The sequence below is a fragment of the Galeopterus variegatus genome, unplaced genomic scaffold, assembly GCF_000696425.1.
Source record: "Galeopterus variegatus unplaced genomic scaffold, G_variegatus-3.0.2 Scaffold325, whole genome shotgun sequence".
NCBI classification, from domain to species: domain Eukaryota; kingdom Metazoa; phylum Chordata; class Mammalia; order Dermoptera; family Cynocephalidae; genus Galeopterus; species Galeopterus variegatus.
In genome coordinates, this window is record NW_007726436.1 from 585,732 (window position 1) to 600,793 (window position 15,062).

At 40.8% G+C, this 15,062-nt stretch overlaps 1 non-coding gene across 1 annotated transcript; it reads right to left on the bottom strand.

Annotated features, from left to right (window-relative positions):
* Positions 1-6,310: 6,310 nt before the first annotated feature.
* TRNAI-GAU lies at positions 6,311-6,384 on the bottom strand. Its single transcript has one exon. It is a non-coding gene; the product is annotated as a tRNA-Ile (tRNA).
* Between the last annotated feature and the right edge of the window lie 8,678 nt (positions 6,385-15,062).

Sequence of the window (15,062 nt, forward strand, 5' to 3'; positions counted from 1 at the left end):
ACTCACTGGTGGGAGCTAAAAAATAAACAAATTAATTCACCCACATACACACACAAAAAAAACCGGGGCGGGGGGGAAGAAGATATAACAACTATACTTTTTTTTTTTCCCTTTTTGTCTTTTTTCGTGTCCGGCAACGGATTGCAACCCTCAGTGTCGCACCCGTACCAGACCGGGACCGGCAACGGGATCGCAACCCTCGGCGTCGCGCCCGCACCTCGCTCAGCCAGTGAGCGGGAACCGGTCTGTATGTGGGATCCGAACCCTCGGCGGGAGCACCGCCGCGCTCCCAAGCGGCGCACTGTAGCAGTGCGCCACCGGGCCGGCCCACAACTATTCTTTTTTGAAGTTGTTACAACAAGCAAATGGAAAGGACATTCTTGGCGGGGAGGGAAGAGAGGGAGGAGGGAGGGAGGTGTCGGTTTTGGGCCATAAAAATCATATACATTGTATATTGACAAAATAAAAATTTAACGAAAAAAAAAAGAAATTCTACCTTTTATTTGATCATAAATTCCTTGAGGGAAAGGACTGTGCTTTATTATCTTTGTAACTCTAGTGCCTGGCACATAGTAGGGCCTCAATAGAAGATTCTGAAATACTGGGGAAATTCCACAGAGCAGCCTTTGTCTGTCCTACGGCTGTTGCCACAGTTTTTTCATTAGGAATTTTCTCAGGTGGTGAAAGGGGAAGAGAAGAGGGAACACAGCCTGTATTGCAGGGTGTGAGGCTGTCCCCTGGTCTCAGGGCCTCAGCCCCCTCCCTGCTTGCAGTCTGAAGTCCACGCAGCCTGCAGCAATGAACACGGCCCAGTCCCCAGCAGGAGACAGACATTTGGTGAGCCATTCCCTATAAGTATGGGGTTGGGGGCAGCCAGGGGATCTACTGAAGGAGTCACATCCCTCTCTTGGAGGAAAAAAGGACTCCATCCAGCCGCTGACCTGGGAGTGAGAACAGCACGGTTGGAGGCAAGAGTACCTAGGAGGGGCTCAGAACTTTAGGTAAAGGACTGAGAAAGGAACGGGGCTTGGGAGTCGGGAGGGTAGAGGAGGGAAGACTGAAGAGATAGCTGCGGACTGGGATTCAGTGGCTTTGCCCCCTACTTGCTGTGGGTCCTTGGCAAGTGACTTCATTTCTCAAGTTTCATCTGTCTGAATTGGGAGTAGACTTGACGGGTGTCTCCAATGGCCTTGAACCATCCCTTGGGCTATGATTTTAGAAATGATCTACTTGGGGACTGCTTTGTTTCTCTTTCCTGTCCCCACCCTTCCAAGCTGGTAGATGAGTCCTGGAGAGGATTGTCCGTGCTGCTTCCTACATTTCCATCCCTGACCTCATGGAGGAAGGGCTCTGAATTCGCCCCCATGGTCACCACCTCTACTCCCCTCCTGCCCAGATGCCGGTTTCCTTCCTGCCTTACTTTAATAAACAAGAGTGGAAGAAATGGGTAATACGTGGGCATACCAGTCAGGGCTCTGCAGAGAAACAGAACAGTAGGATGCACACATATGAAGAGATTTATTTCAAGGAATTGGCTCATGCCGTGGTCGAGGCTGGCAAGTCCAAGATGTGTAGGGCAGGTTGGGCAGGCTGAAAACTCTCAGTCAGGAGCTGATGCTGTATTGAGTCTTGAGGAAGAATTTCTTGCTCTTCCTCAGGGAAATCTCAGTTTTGCTTTGAAGACCTTCCAACTGTTTGGATGAGGCCACCCACATTATCGAGGATAATTTCCTTTACTTAAAGGCAATTGACTGTAGACCTTAGCCACATTTACAACATACCTTTGCAGCAATACCTAAATTAGTGCTTGATTGAGTAACTGGGTCCTATAGCCTAGCCAAGGTGACATATGCAACTCACCATCACAAAGGGTGAATTTTTTTCCTTTTAATTGATATGCGTTTATTTCCTGATGTGTATCAGGAACATTCTAACTGCTTACCAAAACCTCGGTTTCACAGCTATTACCGCCTAAGATGAGGCTAAGTTTAAAAAGTGAGGAAATTTAAGGGAAAATATTAAGTAAACAATAGTAAGTGGTACTCGATAGGACAAAAACAAGACGTAGCTACCTCACAACTGAAATTTGGAAACCAATGATGGTATTTATCTTATGTAAAGAATCACAGGCTTTAGAGTCAGACAGATCTGCACTTGGACTAGTTCTGCCATTCTCTTACTGTGTGACCTTGGATAATCTACTTAATTTATTTCATTAACCTCTGTTTGTCTTATGTTTGTTCTTTCTTTCTTTGTTTTTTTTAATCCCATTGTTCTTTTTATAACTTCTTTTTCTTTTTCTTTTTTTTTTTTTTTCCTTTTTGTCTTTTTTCGTGTCTGGCAACGGATCGCAACCCTCAGTGTCGCGCCCGCACCGGACCGGGACCGGCAACGGGATCGCAAACCTCGGCGCCGCGCCCGCACCTCGCTCAGCCAGCGAGCGGGAACCAGTCTGTATGTGGGATCCGAACCCTCGGTGGGAGCGCCACCATGCTCCCAAGCGGCGCACTGTAGCAGTGCGCCACCGGGCCGGCCTCTAACTTCTTTTTCTAAAAACAGCTTTATCAGTATAATTGACATGCAAAAACTTCAGATATTTAAAGTGTACAATTTGATTGATTTTTACCTATGTATCTATACACCCATGAAACTATCACCATAACAAAGAACGTACCCATCACTCCCCAAAGTTTCTCGTACTTCTTTGTAAACTCTCCCTGTTCCTCCCCCCCCTCCACCCAGACAGTGATTGATCTGCTTTCTGTCACTATTGATTAGTTTGTATTTTCTAGAGTTTTATATAAATGGAGTAATTCTGTATGTACCTTTTTGGGGGTCTGTTTTTTTTCACTCAGCATAATTATGTTGCAATTCATCCATGTTATGGAATCAATACTTCATTCCTTTTTATGGCTAAGTAGTATTCAGTTCTGTAGATGTGCCATGTTTTATTCATCCATTCATCAGTTGATGGATATTTAGGTTGTTTCCAGTTGGAAGCTATCACAAATGAAGCTGCTTTGAACATTCAAAAGTCTTTAAATGAACTTATCCTTTCTTTTTTTCATGGGTAAGTACCCAGGAGTGGAACTAGCCAGTTAAATATACGACAGGTGTATATTTAACTTTTGAGAAGTGGCCAAACTGTTTTCCAAAGTAATTGTGACACTTTATATTCCCACCAATACTGTATGAAGTTCTGGCGCACCCATCCACATTGTCGTCAACACTTGGTGTGGTTAATCTTTTAAATTTTAACCCTTCTAGTTGAAATATAGTAGTATCTCAGTGTGGTTTTAATTTGTATTTCCATAATGACTAATAATTTTGAGAATCTTTTTATGTGCTTACCTGCGATTTCTATATCTTCTTTGGTAAAGTGTTAAAATCTTTTGCCCATTTTTAAAATATGAGTTGTTTGTTTTCTTATTATTGAGTTACAGGAATTCTTCATATTCCATATAAAATTACTTTATCAGATATACAAGGAGACTTCAAAAAGTTCGTGAAAAAATGGAACTAAAAGATAAAAATAAAAAATATAAATTTTATTTCTCAACATAAGTTCCATCAACTTCAAGACGTTTTTGTAAGTGATTATACCAGTCATTTAGTTCATCCCTAAAGAATTAAGAGTCCTGGGAATTTAAACATGTCAATGCAGTCTTTTTTACATTATTAACTGAAAGAAAAAATGGGTGACCTTTGAAGATTTTTCAAGATTAGGAAACAAAAAGAAGCCAGAAGGAGCCAAATCAGGACTGTACGGTGGATGCCTAACGATTTCCCATTGAAACTCTTGCAAAATTGCCCTTGTTTCATGAGAGGAATGATCAGGAGGATTGACATGGTGGAAAATAACTCTCTGATGAAGCTTTCCCAGTCATTTTTGTGCTAAAGCTTTGGCTAACTTTCTCAAAACACCCTCATAATAAAGAGCTGTTATCATTCTTTGGCCCTCCAGAAAGTAAACAAGCAAAATGACTTGCAAGCATCCAAAAAAATTTGTTGCCATAACCTTTACTCTTGACCAGTCCACTTTTGCTTTGATTGGACGACTTCCACCTCTTGGTAGACATGGCTTTGATTGGGCTTTGTCTTCAGGATTGTACCGGTAAAGCCATGTGTCATCTCTTGTTACAATTCTTCAAAGAAATAGTTCAGAATTTTGATCCCACTTGTTTAAAATTTCCATGGGCCGAGCCCGTGGTGCGCTCGGGAGAGTGCAGCAGTGGGAGCACAGCAGCACTCCCGCCGTGGGTTCGGATCCTATATAGGGATGACCGGTGTGCTCACAGCACTCACTGGCTGAGCGTGGTGCGGCTGGTCTTAAAGAGGACAAAAAAAAAATTTCCATTGAAAGTTCTGCTCTTGTCTTCAACTTATTTGGATGCCAACAGTTTTGGCACCCATCAAACAGGTGGAAAGTTTGCTCAACTACAATTTTTCAGTGAATTGTGTAACCTGAACCAACTGAGATGTCTATGGTATTGGCTATTGTTTCTACTGTTAATCGTCGGTTCTCTTCAATTAAGGCACAAGCAAGTTTAATTTTTTCCTTGCAAATTGCTGTGGATGGTCTGTTGCTGTGGCCTTCATCTTCAATATCATCTCATCTCTTCTTAAAATTAGTTATCCATTTGTAAACTTCTGATTTCTTTGGGGCATCGTCCCCATAAACTTTTCATAAAACATTAGTGATTTCACCATTCTTCTACCCAAGCTTCACCATAAATTTGATGTTTATTCTTGCTTCAATTTTTTTTCCTTTTTGTCTTTTTTCGTGACTGGTAACGGGATCGCAACCCTCGGTGTCGCGCCCACACAGCGCTCAACCAGTGAGCGGACCGGTCTCTATATGGGATCCGAACCCTCGGTGGGAGCGCCGCCACGCTCCCAAGCGCTGCACTCTACGGGTGTGCCACCGGGCCGGCCCAATTCTTGCTTCAATTTTAACAGAAATCATATTGCTCTATCGAAGTTCTTTTCAAACCGATGCCTTATCCTTCTTAGTGTCTCAAACTAGATCCTGTTCAGACATGTTAAAATAAGTTTAGTACAAGTTCATGGTGCAAAAAAAATTTGAAATCCATGCATAGTTTTTTCATAATACATATTCTCCATGAACTTTTCGAAGACCCTTATATTATTTGAAAATACTTTCTACCAGCTGACCAGTTAGCTCAGTTGGTTAGAGAACAGTCTTACAACACCAAAGTCACAGATTCAGATCCCTATACCAACCAGTTGCCCCTCCCCCCAAAAAAGAAAATAAAATATTTTCTCCCAGTCTGTGGCTTGTCTTTTTATTTTCTTCATAGTGTCCTTCAAAGAGCAGAAATTTTGGGCCGGCCCGGTGGCGCATGCGCCGCTTGGGAGCGTGGCGGCGCTCCCACCGAGGGTTCGGATCCCATGTGGAGACTGGTTCCCGCTCACTGGCTGAGCGCGATGAGGGCGCAACACCGAGGGTTGCGATCCCGTTACCGGTCAGTAAAAAAAGACAAAAAGGAAAAAAAAACAAGAACGATAGCACAGATCACGTAATAACTTCGTATAGCATACATTATACGAAGTTATCGCCAGATTTAAATCTGAGTTAAAAAAAAAAAGAATTGGGAGGCAGTACAGTACTAAAAAGATCAATCATTAAAAAGGTGATTGAGGGCCGGCCCGGTGGCGCACTGGAGAGTGCGCTGCTTGGGAGCGTGGTGGCGCTCCCGCCGAGGGTTCGGATCCCATGTGGAGACTGGTTCCCGCTCACTGGCTGAGCGCGTCTCGCTCAGCCAGTGAGCAGGAACCGGTCTGCATGTGGGATCCGAACCCTTGGGCGGGAGCGCCGCCGCGCTTCCCAAGCGGCGCACTATCCAGTGCGCCACCGGGCCAGCCTATCATTTTTCTTCTATCAATTGTGTTTTGGTATTGCATTGAGAGCAACACCTAGTGCAATATTATAAAGAATTTTCCCCTATGTTTTCTTTTAGAAATTTTATAGTTTGAGGTTTAACAAGTTTGATCCATGATCCACTTCAAATTAATTTTTGTATAAGGTACAAGGTATGGCTTGAAATTTTTTTATGTATTTATTTTACATATGGATATTTAATTGTACCAGAACTATTTGTTGAATGACTATTCTTTCTCCGCTTAATTGCTTTTGCATCTTTCCCCAAAATCAGTTCTCCATATATGTGTGGGTATTTTTCTGGACTCTGTATTTTGTTCCATTGACCTATTTTTCTACCTTGATGCCAACAACCACACGCCACACTCTCTTGATTACTGTTGCTTTTTTTTTTTTTTTTTTTGGAGCTGGCCAGTACAGGGATCGAACCCTGGACCTTGGTGTTATCAGCCCCACGCTATAACCAACTGAGCTAACTGGCCAGCCCCCTACTGTAGCTTTGTAAGTCTTGAAATCAAATTGTGTTAGCTCTCCAATTTTGTTCTTGTTCAAAGTTGTTTTGGTTATTCTATGCCTTTTGTATTTCCATATGAATTTTAGCTGCTTGTCAATTTCCACAAAAAGTCAGCTGTAGTTTTTACTGGAATTCTAGTGATGCTGTAAGTTGATTTGTAGAGAATTGACCTCTAAACAAGTCTTCTGACCCATGAACAAGGTACAACTTTCCATTTATTTAGGTCTTATTTAATTTCTCTCAGTAACATTTTGAAGTTATCAGTGTACAGGTCTTGCACATCTTTGTCAAATTTACCTAAGACTTCATTTTTTTTTTTTTTTTTTGTCTTTTTCCATGTCCGGCAACGGATCGCAACCCTCAGTGTTGCCCCCGTACCGGACCGGGGACCGGCAATGGGATCGCAACCCTCGGTGTTGCTCCCGCGCCTTGCTCAGCCAGTGAGCGGGAACCGGTCTGTATGTGGGATCCGAACCCTTGGGCGGGAGCGCCGCCGCGCTTCCCAAGCGGCGCACTATCCAGTGCACCACTGGGCCAGCCCAGACTTCATTTTTTAAAAAATCCTATTGTTGGGCCGGCCTGGTGGCGCACTGCTACAGTGCGCCGCTTGGGAGCGCGGTGGCGCTCCCACCAAGGGTTCGGATCCCACATACAGACCAGCCGCTCACTGGCTGAGCGAGGTGCGGGCGCAAGGGTTGCGATCCCGTTGCCAGTCCCGGTCCAGTACGGGCGCGAACTGAGGGTTGCGATCCGTTGCCGGTCACGAAAAAAAGACAAAAAGGAAAAAAAAATCCTATTGTAAATAATATGGGTATTTTAAAATTTCAATTTCTGATTATTCATTAGTGGTATATAAAAATACAATTAATTTTAGTATATTGATCAGGTGTCCTGCTATCTTGCTAAGATCACTTGAGTATACTTTTTTTTGTAGATTCCTTCAGATTTTCTACATAGTCATGTTGTCTGCAAATAAAGAGACAGTTTTACTTCTTTCTCTTCTATATAAATGCCTTTTATTTCTGTTTCTTGCCATATTTCACTGGCTAGAACCTTCTTACAATGTTGAATAGAAGTGGAAAAAGCATATATTCCTGATATTTGGGGGGAAAACATTCAGTCTTTCACTATTGAATGTGATTTAGCTGTAGATTTTTTTTTTTTCCTTTTTGTCTTTTTTACTGACTGGTAACAGGATCGCAACCCTCGGTGTTGCGCCCACACCGCGCTCAGCCAGTGAGCGGGCAGGAACCGGTCTGCATGTGGGATCCGAACCCTCGGGCGGGAGCGCCGCCACGCTTCCCAAGCGGCGCACTTATCCAGTGCGCCACCGGCTGGCCCCTTTTTGTCTTTTTTACTGACTGGTAACAGGATCGCAACCCTCGGTGTTGCGCCCACACCGCGCTCAGCCAGTGAGCGGGCAGGAACCGGTCTGCATGTGGGATCCGAACCCTCGGGCGGGAGCGCCGCCACGCTTCCCAAGCGGCGCACTTATCCAGTGCGCCACCGGCTGGCCCCTTTTTGTCTTTTTTACTGACTGGTAACAGGATCGCAACCCTCGGTGTTGCGCCCACACCGCGCTCAGCCAGTGAGCGGGAATCGGTCTCCACATGGGATCCGAACCCTCGGCGGGAGCACCGCCGCACTCCCAAGCGGCGCACTTTCCAGTGCACCACCTAGCTGTAGATTTTTTAATGATGCTTTTATTCAGGTTGGGGGAGCTCCTTTCTATTCCTACTTTGCTGAGAGTTTTTATTAGGAACAATGCTGAATTTTGTCAAGTGTTTTTTCTGCATCTACTGAAACCTTATGGTTTGTCCTTTTTAGGTTATTAGTATGAAGAATTACATCAATTGATTTTTAAAGCTAAACCAATTTTGCATTCCTTGAATAAATCCTACTTGGTCATGATGTATTATCCTGTTTATACATTGTTGGATTTGATGTGCTAAAATTTATTTAGAATTTTTTATCTGTACTCATGCAGGATGTTGGTCTGTAGTATTCTTTTCTTATAATGTCTTTGTTTCATTTTGGTATTAGGGTAATGCTGGCCTCATAAGATAAATAAGGAAGTGTTCCTCCTGTTCCATTTTCCAGAAGAGTTTGTGTGGAATTGGTATTGTTTCTTCATTAAGTGTTTGATAAAATTCTCCAGTGAAGCCATCTGAGCCTGCAGTTTTCTTTGTGGGAAGGTTTGTAACTACAAATTCAATTTCTCTAATAGATATAGGGATATTCATGTTATCTATTTCTTTTCATGTGAGCTTTGGTAGTTTTATTTCTTAAGGAAATTGTTCATTTAATACAACTTATCTAATTTATTGGCATAACATAGTTCATATTTCATAACTATCCTTTTAATATCTGTAGAATTTGTAGTGATGTCACATCTCTCATTCCTAATATCAGTAATTTGTGTCTTCCCTCTTTTTTTCCTGATCAATCTGGCTGGATGTTAATCAATTTTATTGATGTTCTCAAAGAACCAGCATTTGATTTTATTGAGATTTTTATTTTGTTTTTCTGTTTTCTATTTCATTGATTTCTATTATTTCCTTCTGTTTATTTTGAGTTTAATTTGCTCTTTTTTTTCTAAGTAAAAATTGAGGTCATTTTGAGACCTTTGTTCATTTCTAATATAAGTGTTTAGTGCTATGAATTTGCTTCTAAGCATTGCTGTAGTGGCATTCCACAAGTTTTAATTTGCTGTATTATCATTCTCATTTAGTTCAAAGTACTTTAGAATCGCCCTTTTCATTTCTTTTTTGGCCCATAGATTATTTAGAAATGTATTGTTCAGTTTTCAAATATTTGGTGATTTTCCAGATATATTTTTGTTGATTTCTAATATTCCATTCCATAATAACAATTCCATTATGGTTTAGGACACACTTTATATGACTTGAATTATTTTAAAATTATTGAGACTGTTTTATGGCTCAGAATATGGTCATCTTGGTAAGTGGTCTGGGTGCCTTGAAAAGAACAGATATAGAGAAGGGTATTAAAATTTCCAACTATAGTTTTGGGTCTGTCTATTTCTCCTTGCAATTGTATCAGTTTTTGCTTCATGTATTTTGCAGCTCTATTATTAGGTGTATGTCTAGGATTGTTATGTTCTCTCGATGAATTAACCCTTTTATCATTACAACCTTCTGTATCTCTGGTAATAAACTTTACCCTGAAATCTACATAATATGGCCATTCCAGCTTTCTCATGCTACTAGTGGTACCATGTTATATCTTTTTCTATCCTTTTGCTTTTATGCTTTGTGGATCTTTATATTTCAAGTGTGTTCCTTGGGAGCAGTACATATTTGGGGCTTGAGTGGTTGTTTTTTTTGTTTGTCTTTTAAATCTAATCTGACAGTCTTTGCCTTTTAATAGGAGTGTTTAGATCATTTACATTGAATATGATTATTGGCATGGCTAGGCTTAAGCTATCATCTTAGTATTTAGTTTCTATTTGTCCTATCTTACCTATGTTCCCTCTTTTGATATGGCTAAATTTAAGCTATGTCTTTTTTTTTTTTTTTTTGCACTGGCCAGTATGGGGATATGAACACTTGACCTTGGTGTTATCAACACTGTACTCTACGCAACTGAGCTAACCAGCCAGACCTAAATCTTAGTATTTATTTTCTATTTGTCTCAACTCATCTGTGTTCCCTTTTTTTTTTCTGTCTTCTTTTGGATCATTTGAATATTTTTTGATTCCATTTTGTCTATTGTCGACTTATTAGCTATAATTCTTTGTTTTGTTACTTCATTGCTTGCTTTAAGGTTTATCATATACATTTTTAACTTATCACAGTCTACCTCCAAGTGATATTATACCACTTCACATAGAGTATAAGAGCCTTACAATAGTATACGTTTATTTCCCCACTCCTGGCCTTTATGCTGTTATCATACATTTTACTTATACATATGAGGGGTCTTCAAAAAGTTCGTGGAAGAATTCATATTATCTTTTAATTCAATTTTTCTGCAAACTTTGTGAAATATATGTATATGTATATGTTATAAATCACAGTATACCTTTGTATTTTGGTTGTAGTCTCCACTTTGGGGTACAATGTTCTATATTTTACCATTAGACCAAGCTTGTTATTTGTATTTTTCAAATCTATACATTCCTGACCTTTTTATCTGTTTAATTTATCAATCATTGAAAGAAGTACTGAAGTCTTCCACAATGATAGTGAATTTTTCTAGTTTTTTCTTGTAATTTTGTGATTTTTTTCCCCTTTTTTTGAGGTTACGTTATAGAAACATGTAAGTTTGGAATTTTTGGCGTTATTTTTTGACTATTGAATTAAACTTTTTATCCTTATGAGTTGTGATATTTTTTCTTTTTGCCCTAAAGTTTACTTTGACTATTTTTTGTTTGTGTGTGTGTGTGTGTGTGTGTGTGTGTGTGTGTGTGTGTGTTTTCTGGCGGCAGAAATCGAACCCTGGACCTTGGTGTTATCTTCTAACCAACTGAGCTAACTGGCCAGCCCCTATTTTGACTGTTATCAATATAGCAACAACAGATTTTTTTGGTTAGTGTTTATCTAGTGTATTATTTTCTATTCCTTTTTGTGATTTTATGTTTTGGATACTTCTTTTTTAAACAGCACATAGCTGGGGTTTTAACATAGTTTGAGAATCTTTTACTGGAGCATTTAATCTATTTACATTTAAATTTTCTACATGCTTAAATTACTGAAATCTAAAGTTAACTAATATTTTTACCCTCTTCTCAAACATTTCAAGGACCTTGGAACATTTCTTTGTCTCCTGAGCCCTGGGAGTCTGTAAAATCTCAAACTTCAGTTTACTAAGATTGAGAAGACATTCTCAAGGTGATAGCCAGTGTCAGTGGTCTGTTCAGTTATTTGAGTTCCTTCTTTCACTCTGTAGATTCATTACTTGTTTGCCAGACTATTGATGCATTAAAAGTATTTTATCCAGGATTTTGAGTTGTCTTCAGTGAAAGTGTTGTCTAGTGAATCTAGACTTCCATGTTTCCAGAAATAGAAGTCTACCTAATCTCCCTGAGTCTCAGTTTTCTTTTACATTAGATGGGGATCATAACAACTACCTCATAGGGATGACTTGAGGAATAGATGAAAAATTGTAATAAAGCATACATATTATACAATATTTGTAAAATAATTTAAGTCAAATTTATTTGTGTAAATACTGTATTGGGACTAGAAGAGAGGAGCTCAAATGTCATCACAAACAAATGATAAACTTTTGTGATGACAGATATGCTAATTACACTGATTTGATCATCACACATTGTATACATGTACAGAAATATAACTCTGTACCCCATAAATATGTACAATTAATTAAATACATGTCAATTAAAATATAAATTTAAAAAATTCTGCCTTCATACACGCACACACACACACACACACCTCTCTTTATAGACAACATATATACTCAAATGTGTGTTGTATTTTAACACATTGGAAGCCAGCTTGTTCTCTGGACTAGCTCGTTTTGTGCAGACCTTCTGCCATCTTTGATTAATTAAAAAATATTCTGTAATTTTGAGGCAAAACTGTTATTATTTGCAACTACTGATATAAGCGAATCAAGATTTGGGGGTTCTTTTACCGTGAAAGCAAAATAAAAAGTTGGCTTCTGAAGCCAATAGAACTCCTGATTTCTTTTCTTTCTTTTTTTTTTTTTTTACATAATCAGAACAGGCTCATTTTTCTAATTTACTGATCTTACAGTAAGTAAATATTGTAGAAATTGAACTTATAAAATAAATTCCTTATAAAAATACCATTTTGGGCCGGCCCGGTGGCGCACTGGATAAGTGCGCCGCTTAGGAAGCGCGGCGGCGCTCCCGCCCGAGGGTTCGGATCCCACATACAGACCGGTTCCCGCTCACTGGCTGAGCGAGGCGCGGGAGCGACACCGAGGGTTGCAATCCCGTTGCCGGTCCCCGGTCCAGTACGGGGGCAACACTGAGGGTTGCGATCCGTTGCCGGACATGGAAAAAGACAAAAGACAAAAAAAAAAAAAATCCATCATAACTCAGTTTGGAGAAAGTAGTTGTCTGGAATCAAAGTTCATTTCAAATGATATGAGATCCAATTTTAAGATGACTAGGCATCTATTAAAGTATCTGCCATTTCTTTCCAGCAATAAATTATCACCACTTTAAAATTACATAGAGCTCTAAGTGCTATAGGAATTGAGAGACGTGAGGGAGTTGAAATAGTTGATAAATGCTTCACGGATCATGACTGAGATATGCTCAGAGAGATGCCCTGGAGGTTTGGACCTTCATAAGAAAATCATTCCTCCCCAGCCCTCATTCCTAACCACAGCTATTGACTCAGCTTGCTCTCCCTGACCCTAGGACCATGGGGTTCCTAAAGAAAGCAGCTTCAATCTCTTCCCTTCCCAGCTGTCCTCCAGGCTGGCTGTGTGGAAAGATGATGAAAGGTCAAGTAAAATGAGGACTGAAAGATGCTCAGTGCACTTAACACAGAAATCACTGGTGCCCTCGGGGAGAGCTGTGGGTGTGGAGTGATGGGGTAGAAGCCATGGCTGAGGAGAGGGTGGGAAGTAAGGAAATAATCACAAGAATACAGAACTGTTCTTAAAGGCTTAGTCCATTTCGTAGTTCTAGAATGTAAGTCTCACTAATGTCATGTAGGAAGCACTAAAGTCAGGTACCTGGGTCTTCAGAGAATTCACATCTTTTTCTCTAAGGCAAACACACTCAATTCCAGCTTACTCTGGGTAAAGCACTGTCCTCAGCATTTTAGCAGCATCGTATCATTTAAACTTCCCAAGACTCTCAGGCTGCTGCCCCATCTCTCTCCTGCCCTTCACATTTGTGAAGAACAGCTCCACATTCACTGGGATCGTTTCCTCACTTCCTACCCTCCCCTCAATGCTGCCTTCAACCCCACCACTCCACACCCCCTGCTCTCGATAAGGTCACTGACTCCTGAGTTGTTAAATGCACTGAGCATCTTTCGGTCCTCATTTAACTTGACCTTTTATCATCTTTCCACATAACTGAGCACTTCCTCTTTCGTGAATCACTCTTCTCTTCATTTCTGTGACCCAGGATTTCTTGGCTTAGTTTTATCCCCCTCCCCCTCATCTCCTTTTCAGGTGCATTCTCACCCAACAATGAAATGTTGGATTTCCTTGAGGTTGGGCCCCAAGCCCTCTCCTCTCTTTACACTGTTCTTGATTCCTGGGGCATCTCATTCATATGCACAGCTTTGATTACTGTCTCTGCTAATTTCCCTCAAATTTGTATTTCCAGTTCAGACCCACATATCCAGCCTGTGGCCCAACTCACCTTGAATGTCTCAAGGGCACCACAAGCCTACAGGTCCAAAGTCACAACACTTGCTGCCCCTCTGGGAGTCCTTCTCCTAGCAAATATCCCCCACCCTACCTCATCTAATCTACTACCACGACCAGTCAATTTTATTTCCTTAATAGCTCTCTAATCTGTTCACTTCTAACTCCCTTCATTCCTACCTCCATTCTAAGCTACCATATTATTTCACCTGGACATGGTAGTGGCCTCCCCTCCTAGCTGGTGTATCTGAACTCATTTTGCCACCTGCCCCCAAACCTATTGTTAGCTAGTGATCACTTCTAGAAGCAAATCTTACAATATAAGCCCTCTGCTTAAATCCTTAATGGCCTCCCACTAATTTTAGGATAAAAAGGAAATATGGCTTAGACCCTGCTTATCTTTCTATGTTCCCTTTTATTTTCTTCCCTCCTGCCTCACCAGCCTTCTTTCTTATCTTCCACCACAGGACTTTTGAACATCCTGTTTCCCTTCTTATCTAGTTAGTTTTCCTCATTTTTCACTGCTCAATGCAAGCATCATCTTCCCTGGAAAACCTTCCCTGAGATTCTTTAAGACATCAAATCCCTCTGTTATAGGTTATAATAACACCATACTGCCATTAGCACTTGTCACGGTTTCAATTTTCATTTGTTAGAATGGTTATTCAGTCATTGTCTGTGTTACACACTAGACTGTAAATTCCATCTGGTTTTTCTCATAATTGTATCAAAGTGCCTAGCACAGTCCCCTTCCCACAGCGAGCACTCAATAAATACTTGTGGAATGAATGGATCCAAAAAGATAAGTGCTATTTTTAATATAGGTACTATTATAAACCCCATGTTACACAATAAAGAAATTGAGGCTCAGAGAGGTCAAGTAATTTGGCCAGGTAGGAAGTGGCTGAATCAAACGTTGCACCTGCCATTCCGATTCCAGAGACTGCAATGCATAAGCAGCACTGTGCTTTCCCAAGTGGACCAAATACCAAAACCAGACTTGCCAGCAGCTTTCTAAGGACATCAGTTCCTTGCAGCCACATCTGCATAGCTTGAAATTAAAACAGAATCCTAGAATCCTGTGCTGGATGAGATTAAGAAATCCTCTGGTGAGAAGAAGCAACTGTCCAAAGTCACATGACAAGGTGGTAGCAGATTTGGAGTTAGAACTTCTAACTCCAGACTCAATGCTTTAAAATCAAAACAGAATCCTAGAATCCTGTGCTGGATGAGATTTAGAAATCCTCTGGTGAGAAGAAGCAACTGTCCAACGTCACATGACAAGGTGGTAGCAGATTTGGA